The 11,739-nt window shown below is 37.7% G+C and overlaps 1 pseudogene; it reads left to right on the forward strand.

Annotated features, from left to right (window-relative positions):
- Positions 1-2,615: 2,615 nt before the first annotated feature.
- On the forward strand, positions 2,616-2,827 carry LOC115302595 (annotated as a pseudogene).
- Positions 2,828-11,739: the final 8,912 nt, after the last annotated feature.

An 11,739-nucleotide genomic window follows, 5' to 3' on the forward strand; every position in this document is an offset into this window, starting at 1 on the left:
CTTCAGTTTCTTCAACAAATGGAGTTGTGAAAACTGGACAGCAGCATGCAAAAGAAACTGGACCACTTTCTTAATACCATTTGCACAGTTAAATTCAAAATGCATTAAATATGAGAACTGAAACCATAAAAATCCTATAAGAGAACACTGGCAGTAACTTCTTGATACTGGCTATAGATATGACTAGATATGACTTTTGAGACAAGGGAAACAAGCAAAAATAAACTACTGGGGCTACATCAAAATAAAAAGCTTCTGCACACTGAAGGAAACAGTCAACAAAACGAAAAGGCAACCTACAGAATTGGAGAAGATATTTACAAATGATATATCCAATAAAGGGGTGGTATCTAAAACATATAAAGAGCATATAAACTCAACACCCCAAAAATAAATAATCCAATTAAAGATGGGCAGAAGACATGAGCAGACATTTCTTTTCTTTTCTTTTTTTTAACATTTATTTATTTTTGAGAGACAGAGAGAGACAGGGCGTGAAAAGGGGAGGGGCAGAGAGAGAAAGAGACATAGAATGTGAAGCAGGCTCCAAGCTCTGAGCTAGTGGTCAGCACCGAGCCTGATGTGGGGCTCGAACCCACAAACTGTGAGACCATGACCTGAGCTGAAGTTGGATGCTCAACCGACTGAGCCACCCAAGCACCCCTTGAGCAGACATTTCTATAAAGAAGACATTCATATGCCAATAGACACATGAAAAGATGCTGATCCTCACTTACCATTAGGGAAATGCAAATAAATACTGTAACAAGATATCACCTCACACTTGTCAGAATGGTTAAAATAAAAAACACAAGACAGAACAGGTATTGGTGAAGATGTGGAGAAGGGGAACCCTCTTGCACTGTTGGGAATGCAAACTGGTGCAGCCACTGTGGAAAACAGTATGGAGATTCCTCAGAAAGTTAAAAATAGAACCACCCTCTGATACAGCAATCACACTATTAGGTATTTAAACAAAGAATACAAAAACACTAAATCAAAGGAATACATGCACCACTATGTTTATATCAGCATTATTTACAATAGTCAAGATATGGAAGTAGCCCAAGTGTCCGTTGATAGATGAATGGATAAAATTTCTCACACACACACACACACACACACACACACACAGAGGAATGTTACCCAGCCATAAAAAAGAACAAAAATTTTGCCATTTGCAACAACATGGATGGAGCTAGAGAATATTATGCTAAGCGAAATAAGTCAGAGAAAGACAAATACAATATGATTTCACTTATATATGGAATTTAAGAAACAAAACAAATGAACAAAAGAGGAAAAAGAGAAAGACAAACCAAGAAACCAACTCTCAAGTATAGAGAACTAATGGTTACCAGAGGGAGGTGGGGGGATGGGTTACATACATGATGGGATTAAGAAGTGTACTTGTGATGAGCATCGGGTAATGTTTGGAACTGTTGAATTACTATATTGTACATCTGAAACTAATATAACACTGTTAACTAACTAGAATTAAAATAAAAACTTAAAAAGAAAATTCCTTAGGTGATTCCAGTGTGTAGCCCAGGTTGTGAATCACTGTAAATTTGGAGCCTAATTTTCAGAACCATCCTTCCATACCAATCTTCCCTGTTTGGATTGATCTTGTGGTTTCATGGGTTGTAAGATTTTAGATTCTTCACATAGGCGTTATGTCTTAGAAGAACAAGTGTGTATGAAATTCAAATCCTTTATATGAAGTGCTTCATTTTTATTACTCTAACTTAAAAGATTATGTAATTCTAAAGAAAACTATCTTTCTTAAACACAGGTCTAATCAACTTTGTATTCCCTTTTAAAGTAGCAAATTAATGTACTCTGTTAAGAAAAATCTCATGTATTTAGTCAGATTAAAACTGAAGACAGAAATACATACCATTCCCTCCTTTGCTAATGGCTGAATATTTACTAAGCGCCTTGCCCTGGCTAGGCCTGCATCAGGTTTCATTAAATGCCTCTTTTCTATCTGAAGGGGTTTTTTTGGGGACACTAATTGTTTTTTCATTATGAGTCACCTGTAGGCTTTTGCAATAATCTAGAAGCGTCTGGTCCCAATCCTTCTGGATTACAGGAATTGAAGCTCCCAATTAGAGACCTGGGGTCCTGCAAGGGCAAATCCTTTTAACCTCAATTCACTGGGGGCCTTCTCTGAACACAGCTGTTTTGCTGCCTTTAACCTTCTTGTTCCCTTGAAAAAACAAGGAATTGTTTTCTCCTTAGCGTTTCTTCCTAAAGTTATGTCTGTGTCTGCATACAGGTAATTTAGGGATTAATTACAACCCTAGATATTTTTACTGTAAGAGTTATATTAAATCTTTCCACTTGTTTAGCTCTGAATTGAGCATTGAATAGAGTCACTTAATGGCAAAATATTTAAATGTTTAACAAAAATATTAGTAAGCTGAAACCCAAAGGGAGATGAAAAACAGAATAATCCGTTGGCTCTCAGGACTCAATGATTCAGACCCACAGGGAGGCAGCATTTTACTGCTATAATTTATGGTCAAATTAGAAATAAGAAATGATGGATCAGGGCTCTGGCGGGAAATTCGGGGTGCCGGCCGCATGCTCCCCTGTGCCCCCTTGTAACCATGCCTCGCAAAGTTGAATAAATCAAGGACTTTCTGCTCACGGCCTGGCCCAACAAAAAAATGCCAAGTCCGTCAAGATCAAGAAAAATAAGGATAACGTGAAGTTTAAAGTCTGATGCAGAAGATACCTTTACACTTTGGTCATCACAGACAAGGCAGAGAAGCTGAAGCAGTCACTGCTTCCAGGTTTGGCAGTAAAGGAGCTGAAATGAACCCAGCACACTGATTTAAACTATATTAAAAATGTTTAATTTCTTAAAAAAAAGGAAAAAATAAGAAGTGATGGTGCAGCTAAAGTTTGGAATAAGGTATTTTGATATTAAACAGTTTCTCTTTAGTTTCTCACTGGCAAGAGTAATCTAAGTAATTTATGTATATAATTTCAAATTTTAAAAAGTGAATTTGTTTTTTACATGTATCATCTTCTGAATTGAGGTATGCATTTTTTAAGGTTTTTTTGAGAGAGACAGAGAGAGTGAGCGGGAGAGGGGTGTCAGCATGGACCACAACACGGGTTCGAATTCACCAACTGTGAGATCATGACCTGAACCGAAACCAAGAGTCAGATGCTTAACCAACTAAGCCACCCAGGTGCCCCAAGGTGTGCATTTCTTTAGGTTCATAAAAATATCACTTAATAAGCACCCACTCAAGATCATATATGATCCTAGATGCTTACATATATTATCTCTAAACCTCAGAACAACCATGCAGAGTAGGAATTATTGTTCAATTTTTGAGATGAGGAAAATGAGCGCTGGAGAGGCTAAATGACTTCCCCTAGGTCACAGAGCCTATTAATGTCAGAACTAGAACTCTCAACTACCTTTTTCCACTATATCACACAATCTCTAGAAGTTATAGGCATAGGATTTTTAAAATTATAGTAAAATATACTTAAATAAAATTAGATACGTAAATCACTTTAAGTATATAGTTGAGTGGCATTTAAATACATTCACATTGCTGTGCAACCATCACCACTGTCCCTCTCAAGAATGCTTTCTTTATTCCATACTGAAATTCTGTACCCTTTAAACAATAACTCCCTATTTCTTCCTTCCCTCAGCCCCTGGTAACCTATATTATACCTTCTGTCTCCATGAACTTGACTAGTCTACATACTTCATATAAATAAAATCATACAATATTCTTTTGTGCTGGCTTATTTCACCTAGCATATTTTCTTTTGTTTTAATGTTTTTTAATTTATTTTTGAGAGACAGAGAGAGACAGCATGAGGAGAGGAGGGTCAGAGAGAGAGAGGGAGACACAGAATCCAAAGACAGGCTCCAGGCCTGACGTGTGGCCCAAAACCACCAACCGGGAGATCATGACCTGAGCTGAAGTTGGACGCTTAACCGACTGACCCACCCAGGTGTCCCACCATAATATTTTCAAGATTCATCCATGCTGTAGCATATATTGGAACTTTATCCCTTTCTTAATATTCCATTACAAAGATACACTACATTTTATCAATTAATTGTTTATCTGTTTATCTATGGATGGACACTTGGATTGTTTTCACTTTTTGACTATTGTGAAAAATGGTGCTATGAATATTGGTGTTCAACTATCTGTTTGAGATCCTGCTTTCAATTCTTTTAGGCATATACCTAGAAGTGGAATTTCTGGATCACATGGTAATTATATACTTAATTTTGGGGAGGACCACCATATTGTCTTAAAGCCTTAGAATTTTACATTAGGACATTTGATTTTAAAAATCCTCTACATGGAATGCTGAGGTGCAACTCAACTACTGACTGAATCAATAGGACCAGATGTATTGGGCTCTGATTTACACACAGAGATAAGGGAGCTTGAGTCATTTGACAAGGAAGAGATTGTTTCCCCCTCACTGTGGGCTCTTTACCAACATGTGGTCATCAATATCTGTTTGGCTCTTGCCTTGAGTATTCCACACACAAAGGAAGTTCTTTTCAAAGTATGTGCTTGTGGGGGAGGGTTATCTTTCTTAATAAAATTAAACCCAACATCTCTCTTTCTGGACTCTGAATGGAGCAAGGCCTAATCTCTGATCTTCTTATTGTTCAAATTATAGACACACAGAGCCACCTTATGACTGCAGTTATTGAATAATCCCATTTATGAACTTGTTGTCATGTTTTCATATCATAATAATGCTAATAGATGCGGCTGATGCTAAGCTTCCTTACCTGTGGGGCTAGACCAAGTGAGAACCACTGGGAAAAGAATAACAACAGCATTTGGTAGGGTGGATGCTGGTAAACTAATGATTACTTAATAATAGATTTCACTGTGCCTCTAATGCCTTCTGTGTTAATAGATATTAATGGCATCCTATGAATTTGCTTTGGCAATAATCATTGTGTGCCCATGTGCAAGTCAGCAAATATTTATTGCATGTCTGCTCTGTCCTACTATTAGGAATAAAGGAACAAAAAATTAAAGGCTACATCAATGATTAGCCATTGCTCCATTACAGACTTTCTTCCCCATTCATTCAACTATAGAGCTGGAAGAAGATCACAGAATTTATCCAGCCCAATCTCTCCCTTCCTCAAGTCCACTTCCTCCATGTATTACAGATGAGAAGATGAGGCCCTCAAAGATGAAACTGTAGTGAGCAGTTAGAGATCTGGGTTTGATTCCCTATATATGAATGTGTATCTTTGGGTAACTTACTTAAGCTTTCTTAATATCAATTTATCTGTACGGGTGAGTTCAAACACTCCCTTTGTTCTGAAATATTCTCTCCACTTGGCTTGTGTGATATCATACCTTTCAGATTTTATTTTTTTTTCCTTATTTATTATTTCCTTTCATAGTCCCTTTTCCTCTGCTTGTCTCTTAAATACTGGAATTCTTAGAACTCTGCTTTGGGCCCTCCTAGATTATTACTCTATAAGTAATATATACAAGTAAATATTATTTACTATTATATATATATATATATATATCATATATATAATATAAGTAACTGGGTGACTCAGTTGGTTAAGCATCTGCTTCGGCTCAGGTCATGATCTCACAGTTCGTGGGTTTAAGCCCCATGTTGGACACTTTGCTGACAGCTCAGAGCCTGGAGCCTGCTTCAGATTCTGTGTCTACCTCTCTCTCTCTGCCCCTCTCCTGATGACACTGTCTCTCTCTGTCTCTCAAAAATAAATAAATGTTAAAAAATTTTAATAAATAAAAAATAAATAAACCACTAAAATTAAAAAACAACAACTCTATAGTCTTTTCTTAAGCAATCTCATCCATCACCATCTATGGGCTGGTGACCCCTAAATATGTATCTTCTGCCCTGAAATTTCTTCTGATTTCTAAACCAATACACCCATTAGCCTGCTTGATATCCCTCTAGGGATCCCACTGGCACTTTAAACTCCACATGACCAAAACTGAGCAGAGGACCTTCCCCCATATCTCCTCCTTCTCCAGTATTTGCGATCATAAGTTTTCTAAGTCAGAAACTGACTTAGAAACTGATTTCTATCCAACAAGCTTTATTTTATTTTATTAAAACTTTTTAAATTTTTATTTTATTTTTTAAAATAGTTTATTGTCAAATTGGTTTCCATATAACACCCAGTGCTCTTCCCCACAAGTGCCCTCCTCCATTACCACCTCTTTTCCCCCTCCCCCTCCCCCTTCAACCCTCCATTCCTTTTCAATATTCAATAGTCTCTCAGGTTTTGCGTCCCTCTCTCTCTCCCCAACTCTTTCCCTCTTCCCCTCCCCTGGTCCTCCATTAGGTTTCTCCTGTTCTCCTGTTAGATCTATGGGTGCAAACATATGATATCTGTCCTTCTCTGCCAGACTAATTTCGCTCAGCATATCCAACAAATTTTAAAGCCCTGTTTCCTTTTCCTCCGGACTATATCTGGTATCCATCTGTCTCTGTCCCTAGCACCATCCTTATTTAGATTCCCATCATTTCTTACCTAGAACTAACACTATCTCCTACATGATCTTCCTGCCTCAAATAGCACTGTCCTCCATCCATTCTTTATATGGCACTCAGAGTGATCTATCACTGAAACATATTTGATCTATCATTCAGACACATTTCAGAGGAACGCTTCTATTTAAAACCCTCCAATGGCCTCCAGTTGTCCTTAGACAAAATGTAAACCTGTAAACCTGTATAGCAGGGTGGAACATTTATTATCCTAACAACTGGAACTAGAGTTTTTCTTAGTAGGAAGAAAGTGGCCTTTGCTAAGAAAAATACTTCAACTACTGGAGGTGGTCTGAGAAAAGATCTAATGAATGACATAACATGCCAGAAGTCAAGATAACAAAATAATTGTCAGTCAAGATAAATGAAAGTATGAAGTTGGTGAAAGTCCCGATAGTAAAGTGTCTGAGAACTTTGGGGAATCAGAATTTTAGTATTTATTTTTTCAGTTCATTTATTTATTTTGAGCGAGAGAGAGAGTGTGCATGTAAGTAGGGGAAGGGCAGAGAAAGAGGGAGAGAGAAATCCCAAGCAGGCTCTGCGCTGTCAGTGCAGAACCTGATGCAGGACTTGAACCCATCAATGTGAAATCATGACCCTACCCTAAGTTGGCCTCTTAGTTGACTGAGCCACCCAGGTGCCCCTCTAATATTTACTTTAAGTTTTACAAGGCAATATTATAGCCATCTTATAAATTCTGTAAAATATCTGCTTACACAAATTACCTGGGTGTGTCAGTGATTGTGTGTATGCGTGTGTGTGTGTGTGTGTGTGTGTGTGTGTGTGTGTGTGTGTAAAGGAAAGGAAAGGGTTGGTCCCATGTCTTGGTCAATATTGTGTAGATATAGGACCAGTACTTGCTCATGAAAGTGATAATCTTTTAATTAAGCAGAAATTCATAGTAATATAAACCTACTAGAAACTTGATGAAATCCTGGGGAAGGCTTTGGATCTTCCAAAGTCTGGTGGAATGAAGTTTTAGATCTGGCTTATCTAGATCATTGTTGGCAGTGAATTACACTAGCTTCTACTATCTTCATCATCTATCCATTGCATTTTACCCCCAGGTCTCTCATTCCTCTTACTCCTGCACTTTAGACTGTAGGAATGCTTAATTTTTTTCTAAGTTTATTTATTTTAAGAGAGAGAGAGAGAGAGAGCACAGGGGAGGGGCAGAGAGAGAATCCCAAGCAGGTTCCATGTTGTCAGTGCAGAGCCTGATGTACGGCTTGAACCCACAAAGTGTGAGATCACGACCTGAGCCCAAATCAAGAGTTGGATGCTTACCAACTGAGCCACCCAGGTGCCCCCATGCTTAACTTCTTCCATTTACTCAAACGATATAAAGAATCTCTAATTTCCTTGTCTTTGCAAATAGAGCACTGATCTTCTCATTTTTAACTGGGTTAACTCTATTTTTCCTTCAGATTGCGGAGAATATTTAGAGCAGTGAAACAATTCTGAATTCTTCTGTAATGATGATATATGTCATAATACATTCATCAAAACTCATAAAATATACAACACTATATGATGTAAACCAAGGACTATAGTTAATAATAATGTATTAATTTAGGTTCATCAATTGTAACAAATGTACCACACTGATATAACATGTTAAGGATAGAAGAAACTGCAGTGGGGACAAAGAGAGATATATAGGAACTCCTGTACTTTCTGCTCAATTTTCTGTAAACTTAAAATGGTTCTAAGAAATCTATTCATTTTCATAAATAGCTAACAAAACAAAACAAAACCATACGCATACAAAAAGTACATGTAAGATCCTACACACATAAATGGAGAAACCAATATACTCAGGGGCTTTTATTTTAAGCCTTTTCCATTATAAGGCTCTGAGGTTGATCCTGATGACCTGGATGGAAGATACTAAAGAGACAGGAGGTACCAAATGATCTCTGTACCCCTTGCTCACTCTGTGAAGACAGAGAACACCTTTGTATCCAAAAATTCTGGGCGAAGTATTTCAAACTAAAAGCTGCCAGTGTGTGGGAGACTCATTTAGAGGGAAAGACCAAGTAGGTGGCTGAATTCAGGTGGTTGAGAATTAAATATGTGGGCTTGAACCTGCATCCACTGAAGTATGCAAAGATGTAATGATAAAGGAGTGAGACAGAACCTAAAATTTTTAACTGTAGTCCACAATAAGGAGATGAGATGAGAAAAAATTGTCAAATCCCTGAAGGCCATTCTGCACTTTCCAGTGAGTGATACTCATCTTTAGAGCTAGAGGATTCTTCAAGGGTTATGGCAACAAAATCTACTTTTCTCTTAGAATTTGCCCTCATTCAGAAGTACTTTAAAATACATTTGGCTTTAATAATTGATTTTGTAAGTTTGCACATATATATTATCCCTCATGCAGTGCCTAGAGAAAAATGAGCTCTTTTTAATGCTTTATTAATAATTGATTAATTCTTTAATTCTCAAAAAAACTCCTCTTCACCTGTGAATAAAAGATACATATCAAACATGTTAGAATGATTAGCAATTGACAGAGAAAGGAATTGGAATAAAAGGTCTAAATAAATAAAACCAGAGATTACCTTGCACAGGCCAATGATAATGGTATGTCCTAAACAGAAGATGAATCCCTTAACCCTCTACAATGGTATAAAAAATTATCAGTAACTGTTGTTTGGGAAGGACAGTGGCATATCACATTCTCTCAGATATGTTAGGGTGGATCAAAGACTGGAGACAAATGAATTAGATGGTCTTTCCAACTATAAACTTGTTGAAAGTGGCTTGGTATAGTGAAAAGAATGCCAGATTGGAAGTCAGAAGTGAGTTCAGGCTATTTCCACAGCACAGGCAAGAGATGAAAGCCTGGATTAGGCAAGCAATAGTGGGGTGGGTACAAGAGAATCACTATAATAGGAGGCATTTTTGGATGTGAGAGGTGAAGAAAAGGAAGAAATCAAGAATGACTATACAATTTCCGCTTTGACTAGGAAGATAGGGAACACAGGCAGAAAGGGAGGTTTGGGGGCTGCATAAGATAAATTTAGCTGGGTAAATTGAAGCTGAGGTGGGTAGAGGTCAGGGAAGTCCAACTTGCAGAAGTTGCTGAATGGGGTTAGTATGATTGATCAAGGGTCCTAGGTCTCGGGGCACTCTGAAATCCTTTATGTCAATCAGGGCCAGGCCTTGCCTCCCATGGGCTGCTCCCAGGCAGTGACTGAGCATAGTGACTGAGCGTAGTAGAAATACTGAACACGAAGATTTACAATTTTCCTCCTTTACTCAGCAATGTTGGCTTGAGGATTCTCCAACAGTCTTGCTGAACTTTGTTAGAGTTGCACAGCAATCTATGGCTCTTCCACTCAACTTCCCTTCCTTCCTTCTCCCTTCACAAAGAGGTACATAGTCTGCTGCTTTCCCAGTCTCACTGGCTTCTTCTCTATTTTCCCTCATTAGTATTTCTCCCAATTCATCTCTTGTTCCTCTAATCCTGTTTGGACATCTGCTACTCAGACACCTATACTAACACAAGTGTTATTGGGACATCCACGTGGAGACACCTAACTGACAGATATCTCAACAAGTATAGGTTGAGAGCTTTAGAATGGTTATATCAATCCAAATGCAAGTAACACCAGCCCATATTGGCTTAAATGGTAAGAAAAGTCCATTGGTAGAGTGGTTTCTGGACATGGTGTGGTCAGGGCTCCCGTTCTATTTCTTCAAGAACTCTTGCTTCTTTCCAATTATGTGTAGACTTTGTCCTCAGGTGCCTGTATCAGTCAAAAGCCTGCTCTTTTTCCAGGCTCAGGTCAAATATCTCCTACTCTGTGGAGGCTTATGCACTCAACCAAGTTGGAAGATATTTCTATTTCTTTCAAATTTGGATGTCTTACAAACTGGACTTTAAAGTAAAGGCAGTAACAAGAGATGAAGAAGGACATTATATAATAATTACAGGGTCTCTCAATCAGGTAGAGCTAACAATTATAAATATCTATGCACCAAATTCAGAAGCGCCCAAATACATAAAACAATTAATCACAGAAAGAAACAATCTTATTGATAAGAATGTGCTAATTGCAGGGGATTTTAATAATCCACTGACAGCAATGGATAGATCAACCAGACAGAAAATCACTAAAGAAACAATGGACCTGAACGACACATTGGAACACATTGGATAGATATATTTAGAACTCTGCACCCTGAAGTTTGGAAATTCAACTTCTTTTCGAGTGCACATGGCACATTCTCCAAAATAGATCACATACTGGGACATAAAGCAGCCCTCCATTAGTATAAATGAATAGGGATCATACCATGCACACTTTCAGATCACAATGCTATGAAACTTGAAATTAATCACAGGAAAAAGTCTGGAAAACCTCCAAAAATGTGGAGGTTAAAAACCACCATATTAAAGAATGATTGGGCTAATTAGGCAATTAGAGAAGAAATTAGAAAATATATGGAAACAAATGAAAATGAAAATACAACAATCCAAAATCTCTGGGACACAACAAAGGCAGTCCTAAGAGGAAAGTATATTGCAATCTAGGCCAATTTCAACAAACTAGAAAAAGCGCAAATTCAAAGTCTAACAGAGCACCTACTGGAACTAGAAGGGAAGCAGCAAGAGCACCCCAAACCCAGCAGAAGAAAAGAAATAATAAAGATCAGGGCATAAATAAACAATATAGAATCCAAAAAAAAAAAGAAAACAGTTGAGAAGATCAATGAAACCAAGAGTTGGTTCTTTGAAAAAATAAACAAAGTCAATAAATCTCTAGCCAGGCTCCTCAGAAAGAAAAGAGAGAGCATGCAAATAGACAAAATCATGAATGAAAAAGGATCTATTACAACCAATCCCTTAGAAATACAGGCAATCATCAGAGATTACTATGAAAAATTATATGCCAACAAACTGGACAACATAGAAGAAATGGACAAATTCCTAAATGCACATGCACTGCCAAAATTCAAATGGGAAAAGATAGAAAGCACGAATAGACTGATAACCAGTGAAGAAATTGAATCCGTTATCAAAAATCTCTCAACAAATAAGAGCCCAGGGCCGGATGGCTTCTCAGGGGAATTCTACCAGACATTTAAAGCAGAGCTAATACCCATTCTTCTCAAGCTATTCCAAAAAATAGAAATAGAAGGAAAACTTCCAAACTCATT

The sequence above is a fragment of the Suricata suricatta genome, chromosome 9, assembly GCF_006229205.1.
Source record: "Suricata suricatta isolate VVHF042 chromosome 9, meerkat_22Aug2017_6uvM2_HiC, whole genome shotgun sequence".
NCBI lineage: Eukaryota > Metazoa > Chordata > Mammalia > Carnivora > Herpestidae > Suricata > Suricata suricatta.